Here is a 13,676-nt window from a genome sequence, read left to right as displayed (position 1 = left end):
CAGTGCTGCCTCCAGTCTTCTGACTTCTCAAAGGTGCCAGAGCTTTGGGTCCTGTGCTCTCTGGATCTCCCAGGCCTCTGGTTGGAAATTCAACCTGGTATGGAGTGATTTCTCCCTGGCTTCATGGGAACTAAAGGGCCAGGCTCTGGTGAGACCCCATTTTTGCAGCCTCCACTTTGAGAATGTTCTTGTCCACCAGGGCCTTGGACTGGCTTAAGGATGCCTGTCCCTGTCACATCTGGCTTCTTGCCTCTGCAGCCCTGGTATAAATGGAGGTCCCAGAGTCAGTGAGAGCCAGCGAGGCCGGCCAGGAACTGACATAGGTATTCTTGTGCCCACCACTCCCAGGCCAGGCCAAGGCCACACACAACTCAGAGCCCAGAGCCCAGACTCACTGCCCTCCCGGCTCCCACAGCCCCCATCCCTGTGCCCTTGTCTGCCCAGTGGCTCAGCTTCCTCCACCATTCGAGTGAGCTCCTCTCCCCCTTAAGACCCAGCACAGAAGCAGCTCCTGACTTGACCAGGCCAGAGTGTGTGCTACAGCTCACACTAACACTAGCAGCCCTCTGGGCCTGTGCCCTGCCGGAGCTCCCAGGGTGGCAAGTGCAGGCGCTGTTCAGGCAAACCCTATGGCACCAGGTACATCCACTCCTTGGTCCTCTGTCCTGCAACCAGGCAGGGCCTGTCTGAGCCTTTTTTTTTTTTTTTTTGGTGGAACCGGGGATTGAACTCTGTCCCTTGTGCTTGCCAGGGAAACACTTATTCCACTGAGCCATCTCCCCGGCCCTGTCTGAGCCTTTATAAGTAGTGTGCCTGGTGTCCTGTGCTTCAGGAAAGGTCAAGCTCATCATGTGTCAGCCCTACCACCACACCAAGGAACTGTGTCTGCCACCTACCCTTATCCTGGAGCAGGGGTCCCAGGTCCATCCCCTCCTACTGGGACAAACCCCAGGGTGGGAAAAGGACTGAGTGATGTGTCAGGTAGTGAGGTGGCGAGCTGGTATACATCGGCATACATGCATGCACACATGTGTGCGTGTGTGTGTTTGTGTGTGTGTGTGTGTGTGTGTCTGTCTGTCTGTCTGTCTGTCTGTCTGTCTGTCTGTCCAGGAGGGCTTCAGGAAAAAGGCAGCTCTTGGAAGCCATGCCTATGTGACCCTAACATGAGATAGGGGGTAGAGGAGATGGCTGTAGGGGCTCAACCTCAGCCCCTTTAGCACTGCAGGGACCTTGTAGCCACAGATGGTCCAGGTTGTCCCCACATCTTACTGGAGACCCTTGGGACAAGGAGCTGGTGTAGAGACAGGAGGGAGCCTCTGGCCAGCAGAAGATGGCACAGGCTGAATGTAGGGCAGGCTCAGGGTCATCGGAGGGGCACAGACTCCCTTAAGTGGTGGGGCCAGGTCCCACTAGGGCTTGTGGGGACAGGGTCTGGGAGGTGTGGCAGTGCCCCGGGACTGCCCAGCCTGGCTGCCACCTGGGAGATGAAAGGCCCTGTGCCCCGGTGCCCACAATGCCCTTTGAAGGCTGTGGGAATGCCCGCAGGCAGGCAAGTGCCAGAGAGGGGTTGGTACTTCCAGGGGTGCCTGGAGGTGCCCACATGAGGGTCAGGAAGTACCGCCCTCCTCAGCCTAGCCACAGAGGGAAGTCCCACATTTGTGCCTCAGTCTTCCCACATGGAAGACAGGTGGAATACCTGTGGGGGGTGTAGTGGGTCCTCAGCACTGAGCCCAGCAGGCCCCTCTGGGACTTGATTCTCACCCAGGGTCCAAGGCTCCTCTGGCGCCACCACTTCTTCAGGGATCAGGAGACAAAGCCCCACCCCAAGCCCTGTGGGCGGCTCCGAGTGAGGGTGTGCCCTGCCCTTCACCTGCGGGAGGGGGGCCTCAGGCCTGAACCCAGGGGTGGTGGGCGGGGCCTGGGGTGGGAGGGGCGGCTCGGCTGGAATGTTTGCACTCAGCGTTTGGCCGCGGTGGAGGTTCAGTCCCCCGGCCCAGCTAGGGCCACAGCACGGCCTGCTGTGGAAGGACCTCTGGGCAAGAGAGCGCGGGGAATTCCAGGCTGACTCAGGAAACCGAAGGCCTTCCCAGCCGGAGGCCCACGGACCCTGCGCCTCCCAGCCTTGGCCTCCCGGGGCGCAGGTCCTGCAAGCCTGCTCCTTATAAAGTCCTAGCGGAGGCTAGGTTAGGGAGCTGCCCAAAGCCAGGGTCACTCAGAGGGGCTGGAAAAGTGGGGCCAGGCCTGGGAGGGGCCCCCACTTCCCACAGCCCACCAGCATCCCAGTCGCCCAGGTCCCATCCCTATGTCCTGCTCCCTCCCCACGACCCCCACCCCAGCCTCCCTGCCTTGTGGGGGCGCGAGCGTGCGAGTGCGCCTGCGCTGGGCTGGCGGAGCGGGGCGGGAGGCCAGGGCGGGCCGGGCCGTCGGGGCAGGGCCCCCGCGCCCCACGCTCCCCTTTCAGCCGCCTGTTGTTGGGCCAACAGCTTGGCCGGGCCGCCTGAAAGGCCAGGATTAGCGAACATTAGCGGCCCTTTGAGCGGCGCCGAGGGCGCCCTCCCCGCCACGCCCCACACCCTGCCATCGCCCCGTCACGGCGCAGCGCGACTGAGCCCACCCGAGCCGCCACACCACTGGCAGGTCCAGGGCCGCCCCGTCCTAGCCCCGTGCGGGGCCAAGGTGCTGCGCCCAGGCCCTAGCCCCGTTTTTAGTAGCCCCAACTGCTCTAGGGCTGCCCCGCCCTGCCCCGCCCTCCCCTCCCCCACCCACCCCCACCCCCGCCCCACTTCCCCCCTCCCCACCCCTTTCCAGCACCTCCTCCTCCCAGCAGCCCTTCTGGATTTTTCCAGGCTCGCCCCGGGTCCAGTTCCTGGGCCCTCTTCTCCCCTGGAACCTCCAGGCCAGGGGTAACCCCTTCCTCGCAGGTGCATCCCCTCAGCCCATCTCACTCTGAGTTCTGGGGAAGAGAGGAGCTGCTGACAGGAGGACACTGGACCCCCACTGGTGGTGGGAGGGACACAGGCCTCAACTCAGAACAGATTACTGGAAGGAGGTGGCTGTATCGGGCCAGGGCCACCCTGGCCTGGTGCTGTCCTCTGCCTGCCTGATGCAGGCACTGCCCAGCAGTGGGGCCAGGACAAAGGTGGGCACTCTGAGCAGGTCCACCTGGCCTGGGCAGGGCCTCCCCTCCCGAGCCGCATCCAGGCCCCCTCAGGGCTGGCCAACATTTCAGGAGGCCACCAAGGACCCACCATCCACCCCCCAGGCGCAAGGGTGCGTCTGCAAGCGCATGCATGCCCCTGCTAGCAGGGTGCCCCAGCCCCCGCCCCAGGAGAGTAAACACCACCACCGAGGACGCAGAGGCTCCTGAGAAAAAATGTGGTCAAACCTGAGCCGGGCGCTGGGGGAACTGGCCCCATCTCATCCTCCAAGTCTGGTGGTAAAACATTGACAGCCCCAGCGCTGAGCATGGGCCCAGCACCCCTCGGGTGGTGGGTTGTGCAGGTGGGTGCTGAGGGGTGGCGGCAGTGGGTGCTGTGGAGCCACATGTGGGGCTGCTGTCTGCCACAACCACCCTGCCACCCTTTTTGGGAGAGACCTGGCTGCCCTTTCTGCCTGCCACTGGTAGACATGGTGTGATTTTTTTTTTTTTTTTTCTTCCGGAACCAGGGATTAGAACTCAGGCCCTTGCACTTGCCAGGGTGTGATATTTTTTAATTGTGATTTTTATTTTATTTTGGTATCAGGGATCAAACTCAGGACCTTTGCTTGCCAGGCAGGCACTTAAACCTGCTGAGCTATCTCCCTAGCCACCTTTTTTTTTTTTTTTTTGCGGAACCAGGGATTGAACTCAGGCCCTTGCGCTTGCTAGGGAAGCACTTATTCCACTGAGCCATCTCCCCGGCCCCTTGTTGTTTTGTTTTTTGAGATAAGAGTCTCACCGATCAGGCTGGCCTTGAACTTACTATGTAGCCCAGGATGGCCTAGAACTAGGAGTGATTCTCTCCTGCTGGGAATTACAGGTATGTGCCACTGTGACAAGTCCACTGACCACATGTGACCGTGTGTCCTTGTGTCATACTCTGCCCAGTCCCTATGCTCAGGATCAACTGAGGGTGGGGGTGGCCAGTGGAGCATGGTGGTACCCTGGCTACAGAGGCAGCTCTAGGGTACCTGTGCCCAAAACAGAGCTGCGAGCCCAGCCTCCAGCCTCCCCTGCGTCCAGCACCTCTTCCTCCCAGCAGCCCTTCTGGATTTTTCCAAGCCCAATTCCTGGGCCCTCTTTTCCCCTGGAGCCTCCAGGCCAAGGGTAGCCCCCTCAGGCTGGGATGACTGAATCGAGGGTCATGACCTTGCTGGTCAGAGGAATCTGGCCAGCTCTGACCCTTCACCCTTGGAAAGGCAGGAAAGATGCAGACATCAGCCCCCAGCCCCTCCCTCCTGGGCAGGACAAGGACGGGCCTGGCCGCAGGGTCTTGTGACTCTGGAGAAACCACAAGGAGCCTGGGGTTTGCTTTGGGAAACCTGACCAAGTAATGACAGGGTTGGCATGGGATGGCTGGCTAAGGGAGGCCACACTGCCACCATGGGCCAACAGGGGGAGGACCCCACATGCCCCCTCCCCTCTCTACACTTCTCCCTAGCCTTGCTTCTAGCATGGCTCCTAGGCCAGGCCTGCACAGTGTCCTCCAAAACTGTGAGCTTCCAGGTAGACTGGACTGACTGCTTCTGCATCCTTGGGAGGTGGGACAGTGTGAGGGGGTGTCCTACCTTAGGTCCTGCCCAGGAAAGGCACCAGGAACTTGTCTCCAGGGCCTGGGCAGCCACACACCCTGGAACCCACTTGAGCCACATCAGGTCCTCCTCACTCTGTTCCTGCTGCCACACACCCTGAAGCACAGGAGCCCAGCAGTCAGTTGGGGACACTGAGGCACACACCTGTATGCAGCCTCTACCTGGTCACCCCAAAAAGGGCCGGAAAGACTGGCAGGGCTCATGGCTGCCGGGTGTCCAGCCAGGCAGGTCAGGCCAGGCAGCTCTGGGATGGGCCTGGGGCCAGCAGCAGAGGCTCCTCGCGCCTTGGCCGGCGGGCAGCTTTAATTACCTCTTGCTGGGCCTATTGAGCCTCTTGCTAATCTGGGGCCGCCAGTGAGAGCTGCTCAGGCAAGTGCCCCCTCCCCCTGCCGCCCGGGCACGGGGTCCCCGGGTTCTCACGTCCCGCCGGCCCCAATTAAAGCGAGCTCGGCAGGGCTGCCGCTCCGCTAATGAGCTCTGTGGGCTGCTGGGCCCAGCGCCAGGGGGGCGGGCAAGGGCGGGTGGGCGGCTGGGGAAGGGTGGCTTGAGTCCATTTCCCCACAGAGCCATGGAGGGCTCCCCTTTGCCCACCTGCCAGCTCCAGCTCTGTGCCCCCCATGAGGAAGGCCTGGTGGGGAAACTGTCTCAAGGAGTTGTTGGAGGGGCATCTGGAGGCCAGGATGTCCGTGGAGAGGGGAGGGCCAGGTGTGGTCATTAGGTGGACCTGGGCTGAGATCACTGCTTCCGAAGGCGGCTTCTCAAGACAGTAGTGTCCCTGGAGCTCTTCTGGTGGCCCTAGGGATGGGCCCGAAGCTGGGGCTTTTGGAGACTTAGACACTGAGTGCCTCCAAGCATCTCATTCAGAGAAGCAGCCTGCGTCCTGCTCTCTTAGCTACAGGGTGGAGGGAGGGACAAGGGAATTTGCTAGATGTGCCCAAGTCGCCCTGAGGTGCCCTGCCCAAAATGGGAGATCCCTGGGGTGCCGCGCAGGTCCTACAGAGCTCCCTGAACCTTAGAGCCTTAGGTTCTGGGCAGGAATCAGATTCACAGGGCCACGAGCCAGGTGGAGATGGACAGTTGGCAATGCATGTAGGGGGGCCTTGCTGGTACACCCCAACGTGCCCTCCTGTCTGTTGTGCTGTTCCACCTTGGACTGGGGGTGAAAGGGGGATCTGTGCAACCATTACTGAGACCACCCAGCCCACCTGTGCTGGGGCCACGCAGTTTTGCTGAGGCCTCCAGGTCTGGTTCATAGGGCTATTCTACTCCAGGCTCTTCCAGTTACACATGAGGACTGATGAGGGCAACCAGGCCGCATCATACAGAGCCCCAGGGGCTCCAGTCAGCTCCTCAGCTTGCTGGTTCCCAGATGCTTGTGCCAGTTGCATCCATGGGGGTCTCGGTGCCATGGGGCGCAGGAGGGACTCTGTAGCCCCTGGGCAATCAGAGCCCTAGGCAAGCAGCAGGGGCTGGGCTCAGGGATTACCTGTGGGGTACAGCACTAGTGATGGAATCTCAGGCGGAAGGATGGCCCAGTTTCTTAACAGAGCCAGAACTGCTCAGGCAGAGGCAGCTAGCTTTGGCAGAGCAGAGGTGTGGTACTGGGCACCTGGGCCCTAAGACCCCATGGGCAGGCTCCCAGGGCCAGGGCGCAGAGTAGCACTGACAGGCTGGTTCTGAGCCCACAACTTCTTTCCCTACCCCACCCCCATCTCAAAGGTAGGAAACCAAGGCCAGGCAAGTCTGCCATAGCCACCAAAGGAGCTGTGGTCCCTCCTCCCAGAGCTTGACAAGGGCTGAAGCCACATGGGCCCCAGGAAGTGGCCCAGGCTTCAGCCTTCCCTCCCGGTTTGGCAGGGTATGAGGGGATGGCGGGCACAAGGGTGTTTGTGTTCTAGGGAGATCTCCACCCCATGCCTGTCTGCCCCCCCCCCCAGTCTCTGGGGACCCTGGGTTCTGGTGAGAGCCAGGAGGTGTGTGGGACCTGCAGGAGACAGGATAGCCGGAGCCCCTGAGGGACAGGAAGGGGGCAGGTTTTGTGCTTCCTGGACCTGGGCCCTCTGCGCCTGCCCCTGCTGGCCGACCCAGTGCCAGCCCTTGTTTCCTGGACAGCCGGTGAGCGCAGAGGTGTTATCTGTGACAGCAACAGAATGGACTCGTCGCGCCCAGAGCAGGTGCAGGCGCCTGGGAAGGGGCCAGCTTGAAACCCAACCTCACCTGCCACCTTCCCCTCCACTGTATCCTGCAGACCTGGAGGGATGTCCCAGGGGATGCAGAGATTAGCTGACCCCTGCGCCTGCCCCTCCCCAGCCGATGGGGGACACAGATACCACTGGGGCTGGGAAGGGGAGGAGCCCCTGGGCTCTGCCCAGGTAGGGTCAGCACAGCTCCCAGCCCAGGGCCCTTCCTGCTCAGGTGGCAGCAGATCTGGGACACAGTGGTGGCTCCAGTGTTGACTTACCTGCTGTTCTCACACCACTGTGCTCGGGTGGCCTGCATCCACACTGTCCCCAGGATGCCCTCTGAAGGCCAGCATGTGGACAGGCTTCGGCCCCGGCACAGTGCCCCAGGGAACTGGGGTGCAGCCCCAATGTGAAGCCCCTTTAGTGCCTCAACTCTGCCCTCGTCCCTGCTGCTGGACTCCTCGTTGTCACCTGCTGGCTCTGCAGGGGCTCCTAGGGAGGTGGCCAGGGAGTGCAGTCCATTCAGATCCCCTGTTCCCTGGGACACTAGTGTGAGAACACAACAGGGGGTGCTGGGGGAAGCCGATGCAAACAATTGCCTCTCACTGTGGCACAAGTTGCAGACATTCTGTGACTTTCCCAGCCTCCTCTTGTCCCCTCGAATGTTCTCTGGCTCTTTCTGGGCTCACACCCCTGCTGCAGCCTCACAAAGAACACGTTGCCTCTCCTAGTGCTCCCTTCTGCTATCTCCATGAGCTGAGGGACCCTGGGGAGCCCCCAATCTCTGTGCTGACAGAAGCTCCCAGGACTTCTGTCCAGCTGGGGGAGGGGACAAGGCCAGAGCAGGTGCAGAGGTTCTATGACTGGGAGACCCTATTGTCCTCCGGACACCAGCCCTGCTTCATGGGAGTCAGAGTCCCATGCTGTGGCCTGGGACAGCTATACTGGTGGGCTGTGGGTAGTTGCTGAGGGAGAAAGACCACAGGGAGGCCCCTGGGGCAGCCATGTGGACGGAGAGGGCAGAAGTTGTGGTGGCCTGGGGCTCCCACATGGGTCACCGAGGGCAGCCCCCACCTCTCTGTGTCTCACAGCACAGATCGGGCTCCTTGGCACTGTGGTCAGTAGCCATAGGGCTGACTAGGGAAGTGGCCCTGCACAAACAGGCCAAGCAAGCCAGTGTCCTGTGGGGGGAAGGTCACCATGCACTGGTGGGTCGCTGGGGCCACACTTTACAGCCCCGAGGCTCGGTGTCCAGAGCGGTGAGGAGTGAGGGCTCCCAGGCACCAGGGGTAGCCCACAGGGACCTGCTGGGCCCGGACTCCAACTGTGCTTGTGGGGAGTCCCTTCTCTGCAGATCTGGGGTGTCCCACACCCCATGTCCTTCCTCTGCCCAACTGTCCCTTCCTGTCCACCAGCTTTGGAGGCCACACTCAAGGCAGGAAGGCCCAGCCCAGAGTGGGCTACTGCCAAGCAGCCAGGGCATCATTGAGGAAGACAACAGAGGAAGACAATTCACCTGTTTCCTGGAATGGGCCTGACTGTGAAGGTGGCAGGCTCAGGCGCTGGCGGAGGTCCCTACCCAAAGCAAGGGTCCAGGACTCCATGCTGGCCTCCCTGTTCCTAGAAAGAGTTGTACCTGCCCCTGAGGGTCAGCCATGCTTGGTCTCCAGCCAGAGCACATGGCCCCCGGGGTTCCTCCCACCAGAGGCAGCCCTGAGGCCCAGTTCTAGCCAGACCACAGCACTTGTGCACAGTTGGACTCTTGAGAGAGTGGGGAGACCAAGCCCAGATTCCAGTCCTCCTCAAGGTGCTGCCCACCCCAAATCCCCACCCACAGCCAACATGTCAGCAAACCTGCTAGGTTCAGCCTGCAGGACTCGGCCCACACGGCAAAAGCAAAAAGCCGCGGGAGATGGCTCAGTAGAGTAAGTGCTGGCCTGCAAGCACAAGGGCCTGAGTTCAAACTCTAGTTCCACCCAAAAAATTAAAAAATGAAATAGAAAATAATAATTAAATAAACAGTTTCGGGGCTGGGGAGATGGCTCAGTGGAATAAGCACTTGCCTGGCAAGCACAGGGGCCTGAGTTCAATCCCCGGTTCTGAAAAAAAAAAAAAAAAAAGCAAAAAGCCACAGCCTGCAGTCTATCTCTTTCCCCACCCTGGCACCCCAGGTCCCTGCCTGTCCCCTCTGTCAGGGTTGTGGCAAGCGCCCCTCACTGCCCCCACTGCAATTCTGAAAACCTTAGGTGGTATCTCTTGTGGCCAGTTAAAATTTGCTTTGTTTTGTTGAGATAGGGCCTTGCTATGTAGCTCAGAGTTGAGCTCACTCTGTAGCCCAAGCTGGCCTCAAATTCCTCCTGCTTCAGCTTCCTGAGTCTGGGATCACAGACATGCACCGCCATGCCCACCTACCTAGTAGGAGTCCTAACTGTGTGTGGCTCCCCTCTTGCCCCTGGCTGGCCCTCAGACCCGCCAGGAAGACCCAGTCCCCATAAGGGTTCTCTGAATATCAAGTCGGTGTGGTCAGTAGCCTGGCCACAGGACCGGTCACTGGGTATCCCCTTGGCCCACTGTCCCCTAGCACTCCCCATGCCAGGGTTGGCCCTCTGTCCTTGGAGCTTATAGGGCTGGGCAGGGTCTGCACCCACACTGTTGGTGTTGTCACTCTTGCGGCTCACAGCCCCGTCTGGATACTGCTGTACAGTGACAGTGAGACCCCCTTGGCAGGCTGCTGGCTTGCTGAGTGTCCCAACTCCCATTAGACCCCTCCCTCCCCCTACAAACTCACTCAGACTTTACTCAAACAGGGCTCCCTTTCCATTTGTGCCATTGATTGTCTGCTAGGACAAAGGCTCCTTTCAGGGACGTCAGAGGTTCAGCAAATAAATAAATGAATGAAGTCGAAGCAGAGGAAGAAGTGGTGGGCAGGGTGGGGGGCAGCCAGTACCTCTGGCGGGCAGCCGGGCCAGGGACTAGGAAGGCTCTTGCTGCCTGGAGAGGCGGCCTTGCCTGAATCATGTGACCAGCAGAGAGGGTGGGTGTCAGGCCCCTGTGGCTCCCCAGCACCCCTTCCCAGGATCTCTTCCCGGGTGCACACTATCTCCATGGGTCAGAGCTCTAGTAGGACTTGGGGGCCTTCTTGGCTGCCTCCCTGCTGAGAGTCCTGTGCCCCTGGGGATGTGTGACCTGTGTTGTGTGACCAGGAGTCGGGAGTCTGTTCCAGCTCTGCTCTCTACTGGAGAAGGGCACTGCCTGGCACACACCCCTCCCAGCTTCCACTGCCATAAGACCAAGGGTGCCCCTGATCCCTGGTGTGGGGGCTAGGAAGGCTGAGGGCTGCCCCAGCCAGTCCGCAGGATACATGGTCCTGGCCTTCAGGACAGAAGGGTAGAGGAGCGAACAAGAGCTAGTGGCCACCACGGAGAGAGTCATCTAGAAGGCTCCTGGAGAAGGGGGAGGCCAAGGGCCTAGGGAGACAACCTGGAGTGCGGGGTAGAGCACAGAGTGGACAGCACAGAACCGTTGCTGTCCACTCCAGGCGGCCAGGCCCCTGGGGCAGTGCTGACTCCTGGCCATCCCATCCTGGGGACAACAATGGCCAGCATTTAAATTCCAATTGAGTCGACCAGAGTGGCCGCGGGCGTGAGAACCACAGCCCCTACCCCCCAGCCGGGCCCCGCCCGCCGCATTCCTGCCTCCCCGGAGATGGCCGTGGCCGGGGCTGTCGCCAGGGGGCCGGGAATGCAGTACTCAATGGAAGGGGACAAGGGCCCATTGAGCGGTGACGGGCTGGATTGAGCCGTCAGCGCCGCCTGGGTCCCTCCTGATCCCCACCCTTTCTCCCAGCTCCTGATGTCAGCTGCTGTTGTAGCCGTGCCGGCCCCAAGTCCCAGGCCAGCTTCTCAGGCCATCCCACCTGGCAACAGGGCCTTAATCACAGCCTGTCACTCCCGCCTCAGCTTCTGGGCAGACGAAAAGGGAGCAGTCACCACTCAGTTGCCTCTCATGCACGCTTCAGCTGAGTTTGTCCCAATGAGCAAGGACTAAGGTCTCTGCTGCACAGCTATCTGGGGTTTGGGCCAGTCACACCTGTTAGAGAAAGCAAGATAGTCTTTTTCTGCTCTTTATTTTTGCACTATTAAGGATTGAACCCATGGCCTTTGCAGTGAGCTAAAACTCCATCCCTTTTTAAATTCTTTTTTGAAATATTGCCTAAATCAGTAAGTTACCCAGGCTGGGCTTGAATTTGTGATCTTCCTGCCTCGTGCTCCCAAATTGCTGCCAGACCTGGCCCAGCAGGATTTTAATGTGGTACAGCCAGCACATATTTCTCGGGTTTGCTGGGGGCCTGGCTCCTGGGTTCAGACAGGGCAGGGCTATGTGACAGGAGGAGGTCAACCTTCCCCTGCACCCTGGGTGGGCCCAAGGCCTGAGGCTTCAGGCTCTGCTGCAGACCAGGTGCCCGAAGAAGTGTCAGGTGGGGGGGGGGGGGAGGCGGGGAACCTGGGCCTGGATGCTATCCCTCAGGGCAGGTGGGTGACCAGAAGGCACAAAGGCCCTGCTGGTTGCCAAAGGGAGACTGTGCGGGGGAGGGGGAGACGCGGAGATACCTCCCTCATCCTGCTGTGAGAGATGAGCTCACTGTGCCTCTGGGGCGTGTAGTAGGCACCCACAAGGTGTGGTCTCCATCTTGCTGGGGCAGCAGCCACCTCTCCAACGTATGGCAGGGACCCAGATGGCAAGGCGGACAGAGCCCAGGGCTTTGGCCTTTGTGGGGTTCCAGAGGCTCATGGCAGCATTCTCGCAGGCCCTGACCATGCTGCCCAGCAGGGCTCCACAAAGCAGGCAGATCATGCTACCCCAGGTTAGGGCAGGACCTGAGCCAGCTGGGCTCTGACCTCCGTGATTCATGGGGGCAGTAGGCTCAGGCTCCACCAGCATCCAGCCATGTGGCCAGAGCTTGGCCTGTGTGGCTCATGAGCAGTGCTGGGGGAGAAGGAACTGGAGATGGATGGAGGATGGATGGATAGGTAGATGATGGGTGGATGGACAGATGGTGGATGGATGACTGGATAGGTGATGGATGGATGGTGGATGGGTGGGTGGTAGATGGATGGATGGATGATGAAGTGAATAAATGGTGCCCGTAGGAGTCAGCTCAAGTCCCTGCCCACAGGTAGCCTCTGGGCCCAGCAGGCCTGAACCCACAGCAGAGGCCCTGGGTCACTAGTGTAGGCAGCTACAAGGGGTCCACTTCCTGGATGTTGTCAGGGAAAAGCCTGGGCCATCAAAATCTGTAGGGGTGGGGCCAGGGAGATGGCTCAGTGGAATAAGCGCTTCCCTAGCAAGCACAGGGGCTTGAGTTCAATCCCCGGTTCCACAAAAAAAAAAAAAAAAAAAAAGTATATGATCTGTAAAATCTGCAGGGGTATGGAGCCCCAGAGGCCAGCCAAGTTGCCCCCAGCTCCTCTGCTGGCCTCCAGCCCCTGCCATCCAGAATAGGCTGCTTGGTGGCCAAGTTGGCCCATCCTCCCTGGATACCTCCAGGCCTTAATACAGCTGTGGAAGGTGAATGAATAGGCTGGGCTAGCCACGAGGCAGGCTATTCAGAGGCCCTCGCTTGCTGGCATGTGGTGCAGGGATCAGCAGCAGCTGCACCAAGAGCCTGCGCTGGAGTGAGGTGGCCTGTAAGGCTGGAACCATGCGTACTGCGTGCTGGCTCAGGTGAGGGTGGAGGGGCCCAGCACCACAGGGGTTGGGAAGGTCCCACAACCAGCATGCTGGGTATAGGGCCCAAACTTCCCCTGGCCATGTCTCATCCCAAGGCCTTGGCCTGGACCAGCTCCTGCCCCAGAGGGGCCTCCCTAGTGCCCATCTGGGCTGTGTCTCTTGACCGTGTATCTCGCCAGCCCAGGGCCAGTAAGGACAGTGGCACCATGCCTCTCCTGGGGAGTATCTTGTGACTCTCCATCTAGAGCACATCTCTGGTATGGCTGAAGTCTCAGCCTTGGGAAGGAAGGATCAGGCATAAAAGAAAAGACCAAGGGTGGCAATGGGCCCCCACCCCCTCTTGCCAGCTGAATCCGGCTGCCCTGCTTTTGGTGAGCCTGGGCATCTTCCTTTCTTTGCTGTGGCTCCCAGGGAGCTCAGGACCAAATCAAAGGTTCAAGGACAGTCATTCTCCCTTCTCAGGTTCTGGAATGTTTTATTTTCTTGGCCTAAAGAAGCCTGATGAGGGACCGGGGAGATGGCTCAGTAAGATAAGCGCTTGACTGGCAAATGCAAGGATCTGAGTTCAATCCCTGGTTCCGCCAAAAAAGAAGCCTGCCGAGTAAAAGCTGTATTTTCCTTTGTGTGTGTGTGTGTGGGGGTACTGGGGGTTAAACTCAGGACCTTGAGCCAGCCAAATAGATCAGGGGGTTAAAGCACTTGCAAGCAGGCATAGGGGCCAGGGTTTTGATCCCCGGGCCTGCCAAGCTGGCCCCGCCCCCGGGGCACGCTGCAATCCCAGCTCTTGGGAGGCTGCAAGCAGGTGGATCACTATGAGTCCAATCTAGTAGTGAGACCCTGAACATTCTGTAGACCCTTCTCTAAAATTAAAAAAAAAAAAAAGGTGGGGGGCCAGGGAGATGGCTCAGTGGAATAAGTGCTTCCCTGGCAAGCGCAAGGGCCTGAGTTCAATCCCCGGTTCTGCAAAAATAA

The sequence above is a fragment of the Octodon degus genome, unplaced genomic scaffold, assembly GCF_000260255.1.
Source record: "Octodon degus isolate 3935 unplaced genomic scaffold, OctDeg1.0 scaffold00006, whole genome shotgun sequence".
Lineage (NCBI taxonomy): Eukaryota > Metazoa > Chordata > Mammalia > Rodentia > Octodontidae > Octodon > Octodon degus.
This window is presented reverse-complemented; position numbering follows the sequence as displayed.